Source organism: Tamandua tetradactyla, chromosome 7 (genome assembly GCF_023851605.1).
Source record: "Tamandua tetradactyla isolate mTamTet1 chromosome 7, mTamTet1.pri, whole genome shotgun sequence".
Classification (NCBI taxonomy): Eukaryota; Metazoa; Chordata; class Mammalia; order Pilosa; family Myrmecophagidae; genus Tamandua; species Tamandua tetradactyla.
This window is the reverse complement of record NC_135333.1, coordinates 14,396,223-14,418,245: the sequence shown is the minus strand read 5'-3', so window position 1 is coordinate 14,418,245 and position 22,023 is coordinate 14,396,223. Positions and strand designations below refer to the sequence as shown.

Genomic DNA, 22,023 nt, shown 5'->3' with positions numbered 1-22,023 from the left:
TGACATACTTTTTCATTCTTGTCAGTATTTGCATGTGGTTAGCTATATGTTAGTTAATTTATTTGAATGATGTATAGATTGATTAAATCCAATGAGGTCCCCACATATAAGTTTTCTTTCTTTCTTTCTTTTTTGTATGGGCAGGCACCAGGAAACAAACTTCTTTCATTTTTAATTGCTAGAACTAGTTTTTTGTTTTTGTTTTTGTTTTTGTTCACTGTTGATGGGCACCGAGTTTAATAGGGCAAACAGTATTTGCTTCTGCATCCACACTTCATTTTTCAATTACATTTAAAAAATGGTGCTTCTTAAGCTATGAATATTTTACAAAAGAATTTTAATTTTAATGAATACATCAAAAGCTGAAACTCTGGTTGAATTTTTAGGCAACATATCATATAACCAAGACAAACTCAAATTTATAATAAAGGTAACTTGCATTCAAAATGAACTCTACCCTTATATTTTGGTAAAAGGGTAAATATTATGAATTAACCCAGCTGTTTACTTGAATTACAAAAGTAACATAATTTAATATGAAAATAAAAAAACTCTACAAATCTGACAGTATTACATTGTAATATACAACACATACAGGAGTCGTACACAGCAACAAACTCTCATACAAAACAAACGTATGTATTTTTTAAAGTCCAATTTTTTTAAAAATCATTCATGAAAAAGAGTCTCAGGTCAGAATTAACACCTCAAGTAGTCAAACACAGGAAGCTACATTACAGCTATTTAATATACGAAGAGACATTTTTCCAACCAGTTATTTTCTCCTAGTATCTCTGTCCGGAATCATATAACCTCTTCTGATTCTCTACATTCCCTATTCCACCTTTTTTCAGATCATGAAAATAGAATTTGTTGAACACCAGAAATCTGTTGATACGATATTGTATAAACCATAATATTTTGTTGTTGACCATCTGCAGTTATTAAGCCAGATAGTAACTGGTTAATAAATGGCTTCCTCTGTTAGCTCTTCACTTAGTCCATCTATAGCTGTGAACGTTCCACCAATTCCTTTCTCCCCCTTCATCGCCTCTCTGAATTTCTGAAGGTGTAATTTCAGAGGTTCTACTTAACTGTCAAAACCTAATGTGGTATCCTCTGTATTGATTGTCTTCCATTTCTCTTGATGACATCTTTCACTTGCTTTACATTATAAAGCAGATGAACTAACGCATTTTTGAATACTTTCTTTGGCATCTTTTACAATCTTTCCTGTTTGAGGTATGGCATTTTCCATTATTCTTGCCACATTTGCAGCAGAAAGATTATGTTTGTTGTTCTCTGAAGCTTTTTTTTGAGCCATTTGTGTCCTCGTGATCATTCATGCTGTCCTCAGTATCATCATGAGGCTATATAACATAATGACTTCCTCCAGTATAGTCTACAAAAATTCCTAGTTGAAAAGCATCTGTTGTAGAACTGTTACCATCCATTATCCTGAGACACTGTCAGCATGTGCTGCGAAGGGTGCTTAGGAGCACCTTTCTAAGAAGATGTCTATTCTCTGCTCATTGGCAGCCTCCAGTGCAACCCTGGTTGGGTCCTGTCTCCATTCAGCTGTTTGGTTGGAAAAAATGACTGCAAGGGCTAAAACTAGTTTTTAGATCATTTTTTAAAAAGCTTTTATGATGAAATATCTGTAAAATGATTTTTGCCATTTTAACATTATAAAACCTATATCATTATACAGTTGTCTTCAAGAAACATGGCTACTGGTACATAGTTCTACAGTTTCAGGTACTTCCCTCTAGCCACTCTAATATACCATAAACTAAAAAGGAGATATCTATATAATGTGTCAGGATAACCTCTTGACTTTGTTTGAAATCTCTCCGCCACTGACGCTTTATTTTGTCTCATTTCTCTCTTCCCCCTTGTTGTCGAGAAGCTTTCCTCAGTCCCTTGATACCGAGTCCCGGCTCATCTCAGGATTTCTGTCCCACATTACCAGAGAAATTTACACCCCTAGGAGTCAAAGAGGGGGGAGGGCAGTACGTTCGCTTTTCGTGTCGGTGTGGAGAGAGAGAGGCCAATCTGAGCAACAAAAACAACTCTCTGGGGGTGACTTAGGCCTAATTTTAAATCTGCAGAGTTGTCAAAGTGACTGTGTGTCAGCTGATTTTCATAGGCCAAGAGAATCACTGCTGCTTATTTGAAGAAAGGTATTTCTGGTCATGAGGTTAAAACTTGGAAATTCTGATATGATTGAAATACTAATACGATTTTATTTTTCAATTATTTCAAAATAAACTTTACAAAAGATTAATAAACTTAGCATCATATTTCCCTTTTCTATGGGAAAATATATTCTGAATTCCATCTGATTTAAATTTTGTTTTTAACTGGCAAATCAAGGACTATTGCTGTTGAGTTGATGTTTTGCTCCATATTTGTTTTATCATATTTATATGCCTAAGTATTCTTACTCACCCCTTTTCACATCGGTCCCTACTTTCTGTCTCCATAAGCCTTTATATCTGATGTTGCCAAATACAACTTTGATCTCTATTTGCAAGTATTCAATAGATGGGATATTTGCCACCATAAAAACTGACCCTCTATTCTGATATACCATTACTTCCCCAACCCTACAATTTCAACATTGAACATTGTGGACTTTTTTTCTAAACAGTCTAAGCTTTTAAATAATAATGATGTTGGTGATAATATGCTAGCAAAAAATCAGGGTGAAAATTTTTGTAGACTAGGTTTTTTTGCAGTCCTTTATCATCTTGAGAATGTTTACTTTAAATTTTAAACTGAAATCTAAAAACACTCTGATTCTTATAGAAATTTGAGTGCATAGTTCTACATGGTTCTTTGAGGTGACCCTTTTTTTTATGAATTCCTATTTTAGACCTAAGGTTGTTCAGAACAGGGGCTAAGTCATATGTATTTTTTTGGCATTTTTAAATTAAGATATATTATATATTCACATACTATATAATCATCCAAAGTGTATAGGCGGTGGTTCAGGGGATCATCATAAAGTTGTACATTCATCATAACAGTCAGGGTTTTTTGACATTTTAATTACTCCAAAAAAAAAAAAAACGATAAAAAAGAACACCCAGGGGCAGGCAACAGTGGCTCAGTGGCAGAGTTCTTGCCTGCCATGCCGGAGACCTGGGTTCGATTGCCAGTGCCTGCCCATGTTAAAAACAAAAACCACCCAAAACATCCCACACCTCCCCTAACCCCCCATTAATTTTTTGTCTTTATTTTTCTTACTCAACTATCCATACACTTCATAAAGGGAGTGTCAGTCACAAGGTTTTCACAGTCACACTGACACACCTTAGAAGCTCTATAGTTACTCGGTTGCCTTCAAGAATCAAGGCTATTGGATTACACTTCAACTGTTTCAGGTATTTCCCTCTAGCTACTCCCAATACACCAAAAAACTGAAAAAGAATATCTATATATTACATAAGTATAAGCTCCAGAATGACCTCTTGACTCTATTTGAAATCTCTCAGCCACTGAAACTTTACTTTGTTCCATTTCTTCTTTCCCCTTTCAGTCAAGAAGGCTTTCTCATTCCCATATTGCCAGAGCCAGGCTCATCCCTGGGAGTCATATCCCACGTTGCCAGGGAGATTTACACCACTTTGAGTAATGTCCCATGTAAGGGGAAGGGCAGGGAGTCACCTGTGGAGTTGTCTTAGAGAGAGAGACCACATCTGAACAACAAAAGAGGTTCTCTGGGGGTGATTCTTAGGCATAATTATAAGTAGGCTTAGCTTCTCCTTTGCGTGAATAAGTTTCATAAGACCAAGCCCAAAGATAAGGGCCTGTCCCATCAGTAGGGAGACCCCAATGCGAGAGCATCAGAAATTCCCCAAGTGGGGGAGTTTAATATTTCCACCTCTTTCCCTAGTCCCTCAAAGGGACTTTGCAAATACTTTTTTTTAATCTTCTGTTCTGATTACTCTGGAATGTATCGGGGCATCACATCAACAAGGCAACAAACCAACAAGATCTCACTCCCTAGTCAAGATTCCATGTAACTGTGGTGTTCAAATAAGTTGACCATACCAGACAATTAGATTTGTACTGTCAAAATTATAAATTTTGCACCAAATAAACATTCCTTCCTTTGGTTTCACATTGGAGTTGAAGTTTTAAAACACAGTATCCTTTACCCTTTAGTTTGATTTACTATAGTCCTACCCATATCAGCTTCATTTGTACCTCTAATTGAAGTCTGATCACTTTTCAGTGTTTTTAATAGTTGCTGTGAGGGGTAATGCTGACTTTCATAACTGCAGAACTCTATCTGAGTTTCAGGTGTCACACAAAGACCCAAAGTTCAATGGAATGACCAGCGCATATACAAAGAGCTCAGCATCTCAACATCTAGAAATTACAGTTACAACTCCAGAGTAGAGGAGACTGCTTGTTATAAGAACTTGGAATCGAGAAACCTTTACAATAGACCTTCACCTGATAAACTGTGCTCTGGAATTCAATTCTCAGAGTTTGCATATAACAGTTAGTCCATATTAGTGAAGTGTTACCATATTTGTCCTTTTGTTTCTGGGCTGTTTCACTCAACATACTGTCTGTCCCAAAGGTTCATTCACCTCCTTGCATGCCTCACAACTTCATTCCTTCTTGCACCTATTCAATAGTACCTTGTATATATACACCACAGATCCCCTTCCAATCCTCAGTGAATTTACCCTTAGGCCACCTCCATCCATTGCATCTCAAACCCTGCTGCCATAAACACCAGTGTGCAAATGTCCATTCCTGTCCTGTCCCCACTCTCAGTTCCTCCAAATATACACTTAGCAGTGAGGATTCAGTATCATATAGCAACCTCACACCCGGCCTCCTGTGATGCCACTACCACTCTCCAGAAGGGCTATACCACTCTTCTTCCCTACCAACAATGACCAGGGTACATCTTTCTTTCCACCTTTTCTTCAGCACTTGTAACTCTCTGTTCATTTTTAAACAGTTTTATTCTCATTTCATATAATCCAACCTGAGTAAAAAATCAGTGGTTCCCAGTATAATCACATAACCATGCCTTCACCACCACAGTCTTTATGAGGGCATTTACATTTCTTCCGTAACAAATCCTATACCCATCCCCCATATCCCCTGCTTTGGCATAATGCCTTTATTACATACAATGGGAGCATATTACAATGTTTCTGTTAACTATAGACCCTGTTATATACTGATTATATCCTCCCCCATACCAACACCTTGCAATGTTGACTGTCGTTTGTTCTCTCCTCATACAAAAATGTTCTTATATTTATACGTTTAATGCCATCATTGTTCACTTTAAGCATAGCTAAGTTATACTGGCCCATACTTGATCCTCTCTCTTTCCTTCTGGTGTCACACATGCCCCCAGCCCTCTTCCCTCAACCATACTAACACTTAACTCATTCAGTGGGTCTTTATAAATTAGTCCTGTTGAACGTTCTGTACTCCTTCAGTATCGAATGCCCATTTCCTTCCCTCTTTCTATTACCTGATAAGCTCTGTCCTCAACATTAACTTTTCAGTTTACTCATTGTTCTAGTTTGCTAGCAGCCGGAATGCAACATACCAGAAACGAAATGGCTTTTAAAAGGGGGAATTTAGTAAGTTGCTAATTTACAGTTCTAAGGCCGAGAAAATGTCCCAGTTGAAACAAGTCTATAGAAATGTCCAATCAAAGGCACCCAGGGAAAGATACCTTGGTTCAAGAAGGCCGATGAAGTTCAGGGTTTCTTTCTCAAGTGGAAGGGTACATGGCAAACACAGAGTTTCTCTTATCTGAAAAGGCACATGGTGAACATGGTCAGGGTTCCTCTCTCATCTGGAAGGGCACATGGCAAACATGGCATCATCTGCTAGCTTCTTCTCCTGGCTTCCTGTTTCATGAAGCTCCCCGAGGGGTATTTTTTTTCTTTATCTCCAAAGGTTGCTGGCTGGTAGACTCTGTTTCTTGTGGCTATGCCATTCTGCTCTTCTCTCTCTGAATCTCTCATTCTCCAAAATGTTTCCTCTTTTCTAGGACTTCAGAAACTAATCAAGACCCACCCAAATGGGTGGAGACACATTTCTCCCAATCCAGATTAACAACCACCCTTGATTGGGTTACATCTCCAGGGAGATGATCTAATTACAGGTTCAAACATACAGTATTGAATAAGAATTATTCTGCCTTTATGAAATGGGATTTAGATTAAAGCATGGCTTTTCTAGGGGACATACATCCTTTCAAACCAGCACACTCATTAATGTTAATTCATATTATTGAGACCGTACAGTATTTGTCCTTTTTGTTTCTGATTAATTTCACTCAGCATGATGTCCTCAAGGGTCATCCGCGTTTTTACATGCTTCGTGACTTTATTCTGCCTTACAGCTGCATAATATTCCATCATATGTATATACCACAGTTTATTTAACCACACATCTCTTGATGGACATTTGGGCTGTTTCCATCTCTTGGCAGTCATGAACCACCAAACTGCCTTCCAGAGTGGTTGCACCATTACACATTCCCACCAGCAGTGAATAAGTGTGCCACTTTGTCCACATCCTTTCCAGCACTTGTAATTTTTTTTTTTTTTTGATAATTGTGAGATGATATCTCATTGTGGTTTTGAATTGTATGCCCCTACTAGCCATTCAGGTTGAGCATCTTTTCACGTTTTTAAGTCTTTTGTATTTCTTCTTCAGAGAAGTGTCTTTCCATATCTTTTGCCCATTTTTAAATTGGGTTGTTTTGTCTTTTTGTTGTTCGGTTGTAGAATCTCTTTATATATTCTGGATATTAAACCCCTATCTGATAAGTAGTTTCCAAATATTGTCTCCCGTTGTATATGCTGTATTTTTACTTCCCTGACAAAGTCCTTTGATGCGCAAAAGTATTTAATTTTGAGGGGAGCCCATCTATTTCTAAATTGCTTGCACTTTGAGTGTAAGGTGTAAGAAACCACCGCCTATCATGAAAGCCTTAAGATATTTCCCTATATTTTCTTCTCATATTTTTTGTGTAAGCTGTGAAATGTGGGTCCACTTTCATTCTTTTGGATATGAATATTCAGTTCTCCAAACACCATTTGTTGAAGAGACTGCTCTTTCCTGTTAAGTTGGCTTGGCTGCCTTATCAAAGATCAGTTGTTTGTACATGACAGGGTCTATTTATGCACACTCAATCTGATTACTATTCGGGTACCCTCCCCTTCCAAATAAATATGTTTTTCTGTTTCTGCAAAGTAAGTTGTTGGGATTTTAATTGATATTGCATTGAATGTATAAATCAATTTAGGTAGAATTGATATCATAACTGTCATGGTCAGGTTCATCTCTCAACTTGGCCAAGTGGTGGTGCCTGTTTGTCTGGTTGGGCAAGTGCTGGCCTGTCTTTTGCAATGAGAACATTTCATAGAATTAGATCATGATCACATCAGCTGCATCAACAGATGATTCCATCTGTAATCAGCCAAGGGGAGTGTCTTTTGAAATGAGGGATGCTCAGTCTAATCACTGGAAGCCTTTTAAGGAGGACTCAGAAGAGACAGGATCTCTTCCTGCTTTGGCTGGCGAGCCTCTCCTGTGGAGTTCATCCAGACCCTCCATCGTAGTCTTCGGCTTCACAGCCTACCCTGCAGATTTTGGACTCTGCGTTCCCACAGTCACGTGAGACACTTTTATAAATTTTATATTTGCAAGTGTTCCCTGTTGATTCTGTTTCTCTAGAGAACCCTAACTAATACATCTTGGTACCAGGAGTGGTTCTTAAAAAACAGAATCTTAAAATGGGTTTTTATGAATGGTTTTCTACTCTGACTGGACTCAAAGGCACTAAGGACTCTGATTCCCATAATCAGAATGACACTTCCAATCCATGGAGTGAGTTGGCAAAAGAGATAGTCAAAATATCACCATTCAATTCTCCGAATGCTTTGCTTGTACGAAGCCAGGCTCTGGGGGATAATGTTTTTGACACCTTTACAGAGTTTTGTGGAAATAAGAGATATAGAGATGTTGGCTGGTTGTTATTAGATACACTGTATACATTAATGAGTTAAAGGGATGGGCTTAAGGTTCCAAAGGAGAAGCTTAAGTGCTGTCTGACACATGTAGAAATTTCTATGAGTATCCTGAAGGAAAATCTTATTTCCTATATCTGTAGACTTGAGATCTCTGAAAATCAGACTCAGAATCTTATTGTTAGAGTATCAACTTCACAACGTAAACTGAAATCTAAATGTTGCATGGTTGTCTGCCATTAAAGTGAGGGCATTGATTGGAAAGGAGTGGGACCCTGAAAAATGAGATGGTGACATATGGATTGATAATGATGTCGGTGGAGAAGTTGAAACCCTAGGTCATGCTGAGTCTTCTCTAGGTAGCCCTGTAATAGTCTGCCCTGAAGACATAGCCACCCCACCTCCAGCCTGCCTCAAAAAATTGGTCACCCAACCTCCTACTGAAGGAATTGGCCTTCCTCAATGGAGATTTAGCTCAGGTCTATCCAGTGGGCCTCCAGACCCATTGTGTAGTTATTTCCCCAGTTCCAGAATGTATAATTGGTGTGGACATGCTGAGCAGCTGGCAGAATCCCCACATTTGCTCTCTAACTCTTGCAATGAGGGCTATTATGGTAGGAAAGGTGAAGTGGAAGCCACTGGAACTGCCCCTACCTAGCAAAATATTAAATCAGAAGCAATACCGGATTCCTGGAGGAATTGCAGAGAATACTGCCACACTTAAGGACTTGAAGGATGCAGGGGTGCTGATTCCCACCCTGTCCCCATTCAGCTCTCCTGTTTGTCCTGTGCGGAAAACAGATCAGTCTTGGAGGATGACAGTGGATTAACGTAAGTCAACCAGGTGGTAACTCCAATTGCAGCTACTGTTCCAGATGTGGTATCATTGCTTGAGCAAATCACTGCATTCCCTGGTACCTGGTATGCAGCTATTGATCTGGCAAATGCTTATTTCTAAATAGCTATTAGTAAGGATGACCAGAAACAGTTTGCTTTCAGCTGGCAAGGTAAGCAGTATAGTTTCACTCTCCTATCTCAAGGGTGTATCAACTCTCCAGCCCTATGTCATAAACTTGTCCACAGGGACCTTGATCATTTCTCCCTCCCACAAAACTTCACGCTGGTCCATTATATTGATGATATAATGTTGATTGGACCTAGTGATCAAGAAGTAGCAACTACTCTAGACTGACTGGTAAGGAATTTGCATGTCAGAGGATGGGATATAAATCCAACAAAAATACAGGGGCCTTCCACCTCAGTGAAATTTCTAGGTGTCCAGTGGTGTGGGGCATGTCAAAATATCCCTTCTAAGGTGAAGGATAAATTGCTGCATCTGGCCTCTCCTACAACCAACAAAGAGGCACAACGCCTAGTTAGTTTCTTTGGATTTTGGTGACAACATATTCCTCAATTGGGTGTGCTACTGCAGCCCATTTATTGAGTGACCAGAAAAGCTGCTAATTTTGAGTGGGGACCTGAACAAGCGGAGGCTCTGCAACAGGTCCAGACTGCTGTACAAGCTGCTTTGCCACTTCGGCCGTGTGATCCAGCAGATCCAGTGGTGCTGGAAGTGTCAGTGGCAAATAGAGATGCTGTCTGAAGCCATTGACAGGCCCCTTAGGAGTATCATAGTGCAGACCCTTAGGATTTTGGAGCAAAGCCTTACCATCTGCTGCAGATAACTACTCTCCTTTTGAAAAACAGCTTTTGGCCTGCTACTGGGCCTTAGTAGAGACTGAACGCTTAACCATGGGCCACCAAGTTATCATGAGACCTGAGTTGCTTATCATGAGCTGGGTGTTGTCTGACCCACCAAGCCATAAAGTTGGGCATGCGCAGCAGCACTCTGTTGTAAAACGGAAATGGTATATATAAGATAGAGCCAGAGCAGGCCCTGAAGGCACAAGTAAGTTACATGAAGTGGCCCAAATGCCCATGGTCTCCCCTCCTGCCACATTACCTTCCCTTTCCCAGACCAGAGCTGTGGCCTCTTGGGGAGTTCCTTACAGTGAACTGAACGAGAGAGAACTCAGGGTCTGGTTTACAGATGGTTCAGCATAATATGCAGGTCACAACCGAAAGTGGACAGCTGTAACACTACAGCCCCTTTCTGGGGTGTCCTTGAAGGACAGTGGTGAGGAGAAATCCTTCCAGTGGGCAGAACTTCGAGCAGTGCACCTGGTTGTCCATTTTGTTTGGAAGGAAAACTGGCCAGAGGTGCGTTTGTATACTGACTCATGGGCTGTTGCTAATGGTTTGGCTGGATGGTCAGGGACTTGGAAAGACCGTAATTGGAAAATTGGTGACAAAGAGGTCTGGGGAAGAAGTATGTGGATAGACCTTTCTGAGTGGGCTAAAAACATGAACATATTTGTGTCCCATATGAATGCGCACCAGAGGGTGACTTCAGCAGAGGAAAGTTTAATAATCAAGTAGATAAGATGACCTGTTCTGTGGATACCAGTTCTTTCCCCAGCAACTCCTGTCATTGCCCAGTAGGATCATAAACAAAGTGATCATGGTGGTAGGATGGAGGTTATGCATGGGCTCAGCAACATAGACTTCCATTCAGCAAGGCTAACTTGGCTACAGCCACTGCTGAGTGCCCAATCTGCCAGCAGCAGAGACCCACACTCAACCCTCAATATGGCACCATTCTCCAAGGTGATCAGCCAGCTGCATGGTGGCAGGTTGATTACATTGGACCACTCCCTTCATGAAAGGGGCAGCAATTTGTTCTAACTAGAATATACACATACTCTGGATATGGGTTTACTTTTCCTGCGCTCAATGCCTCTACCAAAACTACCATCCATGGGCTTACAGAATGCCTTATCCATCATCATGGTGGAACACACACACCAGTGAAGTGCGGGAATGGGCACATGCTCATGGAATTCTTTGGTCTTACCATGTTCCCCATCATCCAGAAGCAGCTGGATTGATAGAACGGTGGAATAGCCTTTTAAAAACTCAATCACACTGCCAACTAAGTGGCAATACCTTGAAGGGCTGGGGTACTATCCTCCAGGATGCTGTATATGCTCTGAATCAGCGTTTGCTGTATTGTGCTCTTTCTCCCATAGCCAGTATCCATGGGTCCAGGAACCAAGGGGTGAAAATGGGAGTGGCACCATTCACAATTATCCCTAGTGACCCACTAGGAAAATTTTTGCTTCCTGTCCCTGCATCCCTGAGCTCTGCTGGTCTACAGGTTTTAGTTCCAAAAGGGGGAATGCTTCCACCAGGAGAAACAACAATGATTCCATTGAACTGGAATCTAAGATTACCACCTGGTCACTTTGGGCTACTCATGCCCCTGGATCAACAATCCAGAAAGGGTATTGCATTATTGTCTGGGGTGATTGATCCTGACTATCAGGGGGAAATAGGACTGCAGCTACACAATGGAGGTGAAGAAGAGTTTTCTTGGAATATAGGAGATCCCCTAGGACATCTTTTAGTACTACCATGCCCTATGATTAAAATCAATGGAAAACTGCAACATCCCAATCCAGGCAGAACTACCACTTGGCTCTGAAACTTCAGGAATGAAGGTTTGGGTCACCCCACCAGGCAAAGAACCACGGCCAGCTGAAGTGCTTGCTGAGGGTGATGAGAACATAGAATGGGTAGTGAAAGAAGGTAGTGATAAATATGAACTATGACCTCATGATCAGTTGCAGAAATGAGGACTGTGATGCTGTTTTCTTCCTGTTATACTATTTAAGTTGTAAGATATCAAGTTTAAGAATAAATATTATCCAAGGACTTGCACCCTATTCTGGAGAGAGTTAACGTGTTTCCAGTTATATGCAGGACAGTTGAGTATTGTTAGGTGAAAGAAAAAAAAAATGTGCGTTTTAATGTTTTTTATTTAGAAATTAGATATGGTTTAAGGTGATATATATAGCTGCCAAGTTGACAAGGGGTGGACTGTCATGGTCAGGTTCATGTGTCAACTTGGCCAAGTGGTGACCTGTTTGTCTGGTTGGGCAAGTACTGGCCTGTTCGTCTGGTTGGGCAAGTACTGGCCTGTCTGTTGCAATGAGGACATTTCATAGAATTAAATCATGATCACGTCAGCTGCATCCACAGCTGATTTCACTTGTAATCAGCCATGGGGAGTGTCTTCTGCAATGAGTGATGCTCAGTCTAATCACTGGAAGCCTTTTAAGGAGGTTTCAGAAGCGATAGCCTGTTCTTCCTGCTTCAGCTGGCGAGCTTCTCCTGTGGAGTTTGCCTAGACCCTCCATCAGAACTGTCAGCTTCACAGCCTCTCCTATGGATTTTGATTCTGCATTCCCATGGTCATGTGAGACACTTTTATAAATTTTATGTTTGTGAGTGTTCCCTGTTCATTCTTTTTCTCTAGAGAACCCTGACTAATACAATAACTATATTTAGTCTCCCAATCCATGAGCAAGGTATATCCATTCATTTAATTAGGTGTTCTTTGATTTCCTTTAGTAATTGTAGTTTTCGGCATATAGGTCTTTTCTGGCCTTGGTTTTATTTATTCCTAAATATTTGATTCTTTTGGTTGCTAGTGTAAATAAAACTCTTTTCTTGATTTCCTCCTCAGAATGCTCGTTATTATTGTGTAGAAACACTGCTGGTATTTAGGTGTTGATCTTCTACTCTGCCACTCTGTTGTGCTCATTTATTAGCTCTCTTCGCTTTGTGGTAGATTTTTAAGAATTTTCTACGTGTAGTGTGGTAGTTAGAGTCATTTGTCAACTTGGCCAGGTGAAGCCACCTAGTTCTGTTGCTGTGGACATGAGCCAATGGTACATGAAGCTCCTCTGTTGCTGATTTCCATCTGCAGTGAACTAGGAGGTGTGCCTGCTGCAGTGAATGATGTTTGACTTAATTGGATGGTGCTTGAATGAGACAGCACAATGTAGCACAGCCCAAGCAGCTCAGCATACCTCATCTCAGCACTCACAGCTCAGCCCAGGTCTTTGGAGATGCAGAGAGAAATCACCCCGGGGAAAGTTGTTGGAACCCAGAGACCAGAAGAGAAGGCCAGCCAAGACCATCCTGTGCCTTCACACGTAATCAAGAACCTCAGATGAAAGTTAGCTGCCTTTCCTCTGAGGAATTAATGAAGTAAATCCCCTTTTATTAAAAGCCAATCCGTCTCTGGTGTGTTGCATTCCGGCAGCTAGCAAACTAGAACAGATTTGGTACCAGAGAGTGGGGTGCTGCTGTGGTTTGCAAATACTAGACATGTTGGAATGGTTTTTTTGATGGCTAAAGGGAAGATTTTGGAGCAACTGTGAAGAGAATGATGAAGTCTTGGAGTGTTTGAAGAGACTTGGTGTAAATGGAACTACTACCAATCTGGACAAGTGGAACACAAAGGGATAAATTGGAGTTTGCAGAGTGAGAACCATGGAAACTCAGGTCTGAAGCCAAGAAACCTCAGCCAGGAGAGTGGACCCACCCATATACATGGAGAGGGTGAGTTTACCCTGAAGGGCGAGGATGAACCTCCCACCTTATTGCAGTGGAAGAGTTGTCCAGCCTCAGGCCTTGGAGAAGGTACAGCACGCTCCTTGGAGGACTGGGGAGAGCCTGGCTGCCACCACATAGAGGGGTTGAGCGTGTGCCCCAGAATTGGCAGAGAGCCCAGGCGTGGCCCTGATGCCTGGAGAGAGTGGAGCTGAGAAAAAGGTGGTCTCCTCAGTATTCCCCAACGTTGATTTGGAAAGAGGCGGGCCACTGCATAGTCCCTTGGAAAGGGTGGAGCTGCCACTTTCTAAAGCCGAAGGATAAATGACTTTTAGACTTTGAAATCCAATGGTGTTTGCCCTGCAGGTTTTCCTTCCAGTTTCTCCCTTTGGATCCTGTGACTGTCCTCCTTTGCATATTGGCTTCAGATAACTTGTTTTGAGATTCACAGGACCACAGCCTGAAGAGAATTTTTTACACCTCTTCCACTGCAATAAGGTGGGAGGTTCATCCTTGCCCTTCAGTGTAAACTCACCCTCTCCATGTATATGGGTGGGTCCACTCTCCTGGCTGAGGTTTCTTGGCTTCAGACCCAAGTTTCCATGGTTCTCACTCTGCAAACTCCAATTTAAGGTGATGCACATAGTTGCCGAGTTGAGAAGGGGTGGACATGTGGTAGTTAGATTCGGTTGTCAACTTGGCCAGGTGAAGCCACCTAGTTCTGTTGTGGATGGTACATGAACCTCATCTGTTGCTGATTTACATCTGCAGTCATATAGGAGGCATGCCTGCTGCAGTGAATGATGTTTGACTTAATTAGCTGGTGCTTAAATGAGAGAACGCAACGTAGCATAACCCAAGCAGCTCAGCATACCTCATCTCAGCATTCGCAGCTCAGCCCAGGCCTTTGGAGATGCAAAGAGAAATCACCCCTGGGGAAAGTTGTTGGAACCAAGAGACCTGGAGAGAAGGCCAACAGAGACCATCCTTTGCCTTCCCTCATAAGCAAGAACCTCAGATGAAAGTTAGCTGCCTTTCCTCTGAAGAATTAATGAAATAAATCCCCTTTTATTAAAAGCCAGTCTTTCTCTGGTGTGTTGCGTTCCAGCAGCTAGCCATCTGCAAACAGTGAGAGTTTTACTTCTTCCTTTCCAGTTTGGATGCCATTTATTTCTGTTTCTTGTTCAATTGCTCTCTCTAGAACTTCAGGCACAATGTTGAATAACAGTGGTGACAGTGGTCATGCTTGTCTGATTCCTGATCTTACTGGGAAAGCTTTCAGTCCTTCCCCATTGAGTTATTGATGTTAGCTGTAGGTTTTTCATATATTCTCTTTATCATGTAGAGGGAGTTTCCTTCTATTCCTATCCTTTGAAGTGTTTTCCTCAAGAAAGGATGTTGAATTTTGTCAAATGCCTTTTCTGCGTCTAGATGATCATGTAGTTTTTCTACTGTGATTTATTGATGTGGTATAGTACATAAATTGGTTTTCTTCTGTTGAACCAGCCTTGCATACCCGGAATAAATCCCACTTGTTCAAGGTAGATAATTCTTTTACTGTGCTGCTAGATTTGATTTGCAAATATTCTGTTGAGGATTTTTGCATCTATATATGTTAAGGAGATTGATCTGTGCTTTCTTCTTGTAGTATCTTTCTCTGGCTTTGGTATTAGGATGACGTTGGCTTCATAGACTGAGTTACCTAGCTTTCCCTTCTCTTCAGTTTTTTTGAAGAGATTGAGCAGGATTGTTACTAATTCTTTATTGAATACTTCATAGAATCCACATATGAAGCCATCTGGTCCTATACTTTTCTTTCTTTCTTTTTTGGTAGGTTTTTTATTACTGATTCATTCTCCTTACCTGTGATTGGTTTGTTGAGGTCATCTGTTTCTTCTTGAGTCAATGTCAGTTGTTCATACTTTTCTAGGAAGTTATCCATATCTTCTACATTGTCTACTTTATTAATATATGGTTGCTCATAGTATTCTCTCATTACCGCTTTTATTTCTGCAGTGTCAGTGGTTATGTCCCCTCTCCCATTCCTTATTTTAGTTATTTGCATCCTTTCTCTTTTATGTCAGACTAGCTAATGATCTATCGATTTTATTCATTTTCTCCAATTTTATCAACTTCTGGTTTTATTGCTTTACTCTATTGTTTCCATATTCTCAATTTCATTTGTTTCTGCTCTAATCTTTGTTATTTCTTTCCTCCTGTTTGCTTTGGGGTTAGTTTGCTGTTCTTTCTGTAATTCTTTCAGGTGAACAATTAATTCCTCAGTTTTTCGTCTTCTGTTTTAATATAGGCATTTAAGGCAATAATTTTCTCTCTCAGCACTGCCTTAAGGTTTAGTATGTTTTGTTTTCATTTTCATTTGCCTTAAGGTATTTACTGATTCTCTTGTAATTTCTTCATTAACCCACTGGGTGTTTAAAGAGTGTGTTGTTTAGCCTCCATATATTTCTGAATTTTCTGGCCCTCTGCCTCTTACTGATTTCCAACTTCATTCCATTATGATCTGAGAAAGTCTTTGTATAACTTAAATCTTTTTAATTTATTGAGACTTGCTTTGTGACCCACTATATGATTTGTCCTTGAGAATGATCCATGAATACTTGAGAAAAATCCTGCTGTTGTGGGTTGTCATGGTTCCTGCTGAGAAAGCTGAACATAGTGTGATCAAGCTTTGTTTTTATGTGATGGATCGCTTTCTCTGCTTTCATAATAAGTATAGTTTATCATATTATTCAAAATCCTTGTTCATTTATTGAAGCTCTGTTTAGATGTTCTATCCATTGATAAGAGAGGTAAATTGAAGTTTCCAGCTATTATTGTAGAGTGTCTACTTCTCCCTTCAGTTTTGGCAGTATTTGCCTCACTTATTTTGGGGCGCTCTGGCTCAGTGCATAAATTTTTTTTAATGTTTTTTATTGTATGGTATATACAAAGCAAAGAAATAAAAAAGCAATAGTTTTCAAAGCACTCTTCAAACAGTGGTTACAGGATAGATAGTAGAGTTTGTCATGGGTTACCATACAATCCTCTCATATTTTTCTTTCTAGGTGCTATAGAATATAGGAGGCTAACGGGCTTAAGTACTTTTTTATCATCACAATTTTTTTCCTTCTTTTTTTATGAACAATAAATATATACAAAAAAGCTATGAATTTCAAAGCACAGCCCCACATTTAATTGTAGAACATATTTCCGATTTTGACATGGGTTACAGTTGCACAATTTAAGGTTTTTACTTCTAGTTGCTCTAAAATACTGGAGACTAAGAGAGGTATCAATTTAATGATTCAGCATTCGTATTCATTTGTTAAGTCCTATCTTCTATGTAAAATTCCACCATCACCTTCGCTCTTTCCATACTCTCATTGGGGTTGTTTGGGCTATGGTGATTCTAAATTTTTGATATGAGAAGTGTCTGTCCCTAATATGGGGTAGGAAGATGAAACTATCTGATGTTCTTGAGAGGCTGGGCTAGGTTTCAGGGCTTATCTGGACCAGTCATCCATCTGGAGGTTGTAGGTTTCTAGAAAGTTCCTCTAGTGCCTGGAACCCTTGTGGAATCTTATATATTGTCCTAGGTATTCCTTAGGATTGTTGGGAATAGTCCTGATTAGGGGATGTCAGATTAGAATAGGTAGCAAGGTCTACCTGAAGCTTGTGTAAGAGCAACCTCTCAACTCTATTTGAACTCTCTCTGCCACTGATGCTTTATTAATTACACTTCTTTTCCCCCTTTTGTCAGAATGTAATTATTGATTCCACCGTGCCAGGTCTGAATTCATCCCTGGGAGTCCTCTCCCATGTCGCCAGGGAGACTTTCACCCCTGGATGTCATATCCTACATAGGGGGGAGGGCAATGATTTCACTGGCAGAGTTGAGCTTAGAGAGACTAAGGTCACATCTGAGCAATAACAGAGGTCCTCCAGAAGTAACCCTTAGGCATACCTATAGGTAGTCTAAGTTTCTATGCTACCTGCATAAACTTCACAAGAGCATGCTTCATGATCGCAGGCATGGCCTATTGATTAGGGTTGGATATCCCTAAAGTTTGACATAGTATCAGGGGATTCTGATTTAAGATTTCCATAGTTTTTCTCCCCTCCCTCAGGGGATTTTGCCAATACTTTTTGATTATCTGCTTAATGTACTCTAGGATGTTTCCAGGTATTACAATAATCTATACAGGATTAAAGGACTTCTTTCTTATTCTGTACTTCCGTGTTTCAGTTGTTCAAATGAGTCATACAGATAGGTAGAATGAGATTATCCAGTACAGAAAATTTCAATTCCAAATCAAATAACCCTTTCTTCCATTGGTCTCAAAGAGTATGTATGGTTCTAAAATATGGACACTGTCTTCCTTATCCCTGTGTTCTGAATTACTTTAACCCCAACCTGTTTGACTTCTTTCTCATCTCTAAATATCAGGTTATATATATAAACAGCCTCTCAAAATCCAGAAATAATAATCACCACTCAGGACTTAATGTATCTTCTCTAAAAGCTTTCAATCTAGCCCCCTGTTTTCTTATAAGCATTTTTTAAAGGTGACCATACCATTGTTGTTGTTTTGTTTCTGGCTTATTTTGTCTCACCAGATGTCCCACAGGTTCATTCACATTGTTGCATGCCTCACGACATTGTTACTTTTTGTAGCAGCACAAAAAGTATACACCATTGTTCGCCAATCTGTAGGTGCATAAATATTTAAGATTGTTATGTCTTCTTAATGAATTGTTACTTTTCTTAATACATAATATCCTTCTTTGTCTTTTCTAATTCTTTTACATTTGAAGTCTGTTTTGTCTAATGTTAGTGTAGCTACCCCTGTACTTTTCTGGTTGTTGTTTGCATGAAATTCTTTTTCTAACCTTTCACTTTCAATCTGTTTTTGTCCTTGTGTCCAAAGTGTCTCTTGTAGGCAGCATGTAGATAATCCAGTTTGTCTTTTGGGGTTTATATGTCATATTTTTTTTCTCTTTTCACGTTTATTGGTATTCTTCATTTCTCTTCTTTTCTCCAGTCCTCTCTCACCTGTCATTTCCTATCTGCAGCAGTGCTCCCTCTAGTATTTCTTGTAGAATTGGTCTCTTAGTTACATAGTCACTCAATGACCATCTGCAGATATCTTAAACTCTCCCTCATTTTTAAAGACAATTTCCCTGGATATAGAAATCTTGGTTGGCAGTTTTTTTGGGTTTTTTTTGGGTTTTTTGTTTCTTTTTGCCGTGTCTTAAATATATCATACCATTGTCTTCTTACCCCCAATGTTTCTGTTGAGAAATATGCGTATGTCTTATCATGGTTGACTTGTATGTGATGGATCACGTTTCCCTTGCTGCTTTCATTATTATGTGTCTTTGACATTTAGCAGTCTGATTAGTGTCTTGGAGTAGGTCTTTGTGGATGCATTCTGTTTGGGATATGTTGCGTCTCTTGGATCTGCAATTTTTTATCTTTCATAAGAGATGGGAAATTTTCAGTGATGATTTCCTGCATTATTCTTTCTGTCCCATTTCCCTCTCTTTTCCTTCTGGGACACCCATAATACGTTTATTTGTGTGCTTCATGTCGTCATTTAATTCCCCTGTTCATACTTTTCCATTCTTTTCCCTGTATGTTTTTGAGTGTAGGATTTCAGATTTCTAGTTCAGTATTCCTTTCTTCTGCCTCTTCAGGTTTACTGGTGTAAGTCTCCATCATGTTTTTCATCTCTTCTATTGTGCCTTTCACTCCCATAAGTTCTACCATTTGTTTCTCAAGCTTTCAAGTTCTTCTTTATATTCACCCAATATCATCTTTGTTATCTTTCATGTCTTTTGCCATATCTTCCCTCCCCTCGTTTGCATGTTTGATTGAACATTAACTATGATGTTATATAAACAGTTGTTTCAACTGTTTCATCTCATTTAAAGTGTTAGTTTGTTCCTTTGACTGGGCCATATCCTCATTTATCCTAGTAGGATCCGTAATTTTTGGGTGGTAGCTCAGAATCTGATTTCCTTGATTAAATTATTCTGGAGGTTATTTTCACTCTTTTAACTGGGGTTTTCTTGGTGATTGGCTTTGTTCTCTGTTTTTTTGGTGTTCAGTTCACCCTATACTAAAGCTCTAACATAGCTCCTGTTTAACTGTTCAAAATTTTTCAGCTTTTGTTTTTCTGGTTCCTTTCCTGCCTATATGGAGCCTTTTTTTGATGAGGGTCTCCCCAAATATGATGACCCCAATTTGATTTTCCCAGAGAGGGAGGCACAGGTCTCAGGAGGAGAATGTTATCAGTATTAGTTCCCCCGAGGATGAGACCCATCAGGTTGTCTGACTTTCCTGTGGAGCCTGTAGACTATGGTTTTCATATCATGCCCAGCAGGTTGTGATTGTTTGCCCATAGCTTCCCTCTGTGTAAAGTGGTGCCATTTATTTCATCCTCAGCCCTCCTGGGAGTGTGGTTGAGACAGAAGCTTAGGTGGATGGCATACTTAAGCTATTTTTGATTCCTAGTCCCTGGGGTCTGACTTCTTTGAATGAGTGCTACTTCCCCTCTTTCGTCTTGGGGAAGATTTACTCTTTTGAAAATTATCTTTTTCATTTGACTTGTTACTTTTAACTCTACCCTTGCCTGCATCAGTGCAGATAAATTTTTTTAAAAAGGGAAAATAAAGGGAGAGAAACAAAATTAAAATCCCTTTCAGAGCCAGTGCCCAGCCCCTTTGGGAGTTGGTATCTGGTTTTATAGAGGGACGCAGCTCTTTTCCAGTATTTTGAGCTCAGCTAATTCTAGAAGCCTCTGTATTTTTTGTTTTTTTTTTTTTTTTTCATCAGCCCCTTCTCCACTCTGCCAGGAGAGACAGACCTCAGGGTTAATTTTCTGCTTTCTCTAGGTGTATCTAAGCTTGGAGTTTATATTATGCAGTCCAGATTTGTTAATTAAAACTGCAAATGGAATTCTCACCTGTCATGCCAGAGACCCGGGTTTGATTCCTGGTGCCTACCCATGCAAAAAAAAAAAAAACTGCAGTTGAAGATTGGTTAAGTTATCTTCCTTGCTCCTAGTAGAGTCTGCTTTTCCCCACCAGGAAGTGTCTCCAGCAGCCTGTTGTCCCATTGGGGAAGGGGTATCAGCTCCGAAGTTTGGAAGCTTTACTTATAGTTCTATGCTGTGATCTCAGCCCTTGCACCCTTTCCAGACTGGTTTATGATGTGTGTCCGGTTGCAGATATCCCTCCACAGTTGTTCCACGGTTCCTGGCTGTTTACTAGCTACTCTCTCCCTTATTTTTGAAAAAATGTCTTTATGGATATAAAATTCTTTGTTGGCAATTTATTTCTTTTGCATATATAGATATTCCCTTTTTAGTTTAAGGTATATTAGCAAGGCTAGAGGGAAGTGCCTGAAACTGTAGAACTGTTTTCCAGTAGCCATGTTTCATGAAGATGATTATATAATGATATAGCTTTTGCAATGTGACTGTGTGATTATGAAAACCTTGTGTCTGACGTTCCTTTTATCTACAGTAGGGACAGATGAGTAAAAAATATGGATTAAAAATAAATAAATAATGGGGGAATAAATGTTAAAATAAATTGAGTAGATTGAAATACTAGTAATCAATGAAAGGCAGTGGTAAGGGGTGTAGGAAAAAGAATAGGGGGAACAAAGTTTAAAATATATTGGGTAGGTGGAAATACTTGTGGTCAATGAGAGGAAGGGGTAAGGGGTGTATGGTATGTATGAATTTTTTGTTTTTTTTCCTTTTTATTCCTTTTTCTGGAGTAATGCAAATATCCTACGAAATGATCATGCTGATGACTATTCAACTATGTGATGATATCGTGACCCATTGATTATACACCAAGAATGGAATGTTCATATGTTAAGAATGTTCAAGTTTGTATGTTGTTTTGTTTGTCAATTAAAAATATGTGTGTGTGTGTGTGTGAGGCTGGTGCAGTTGTGGCTCAGTGGCAGAATTCTCACCTGCCATACCAGAGACCCAGATCCGATTACCAAGTCTGCCCATGTTAAAAAAAAATATATATATATATGAACTTTGGACCCTTAATATATTAGTACTTTAGGCCCTTCTTTGTAAAATAAGTATTATTTCTATAACAGATATTTATAGCTATCCTTAGTACATTGAAAGGAATTTGTAGAATGTCATCTAAGTGCTCTTTCCATGCACTTTAACTTAACTTCTCTTCCCCAAAAGCATTAGGATTTGTTTTTTTGTTATTTGAAAATAGTATCAGAATAATTTGGAGAGGTTTGTTATATTTTATTTGAAAAAGTCGGTGCTAAGATTTTGAAGAAAGACAAGGTTTGAGTATGGATAAGGATTAAGTATCCTCAAATCAGATAATCGCTTAAGGTCATTTCTAAATTAACATGCCAAAAAAATGCATAAATTCACATAATCCCACAGGGTTATAGTTTACCTTTCACTTCCACACTTGAGTTAGTGATTATAAAAATAAGGAAACAAACTTCACCAAATTTGGGAGAAGAAAATGTCTT

At 39.6% G+C, this 22,023-nt stretch overlaps 1 protein-coding gene, 1 long non-coding RNA gene and 1 pseudogene across 10 annotated transcripts in view; 1 reads left to right on the top strand and 2 right to left on the bottom strand.

Annotated features, from left to right (window-relative positions):
• CEP170 (centrosomal protein 170) overlaps positions 1 to 22,023 on the top strand; it is a 187,161-nt gene that overhangs the window by 104,938 nt on the left and 60,200 nt on the right. The gene's annotated exons all lie outside the window — the stretch shown is intronic.
• Positions 1 to 22,023, bottom strand: part of LOC143690815 (uncharacterized) — a 54,652-nt gene that overhangs the window by 22,751 nt on the left and 9,878 nt on the right. The gene's annotated exons all lie outside the window — the stretch shown is intronic.
• Positions 606 to 1,686, bottom strand: LOC143690814 (nuclear transcription factor Y subunit beta pseudogene; annotated as a pseudogene).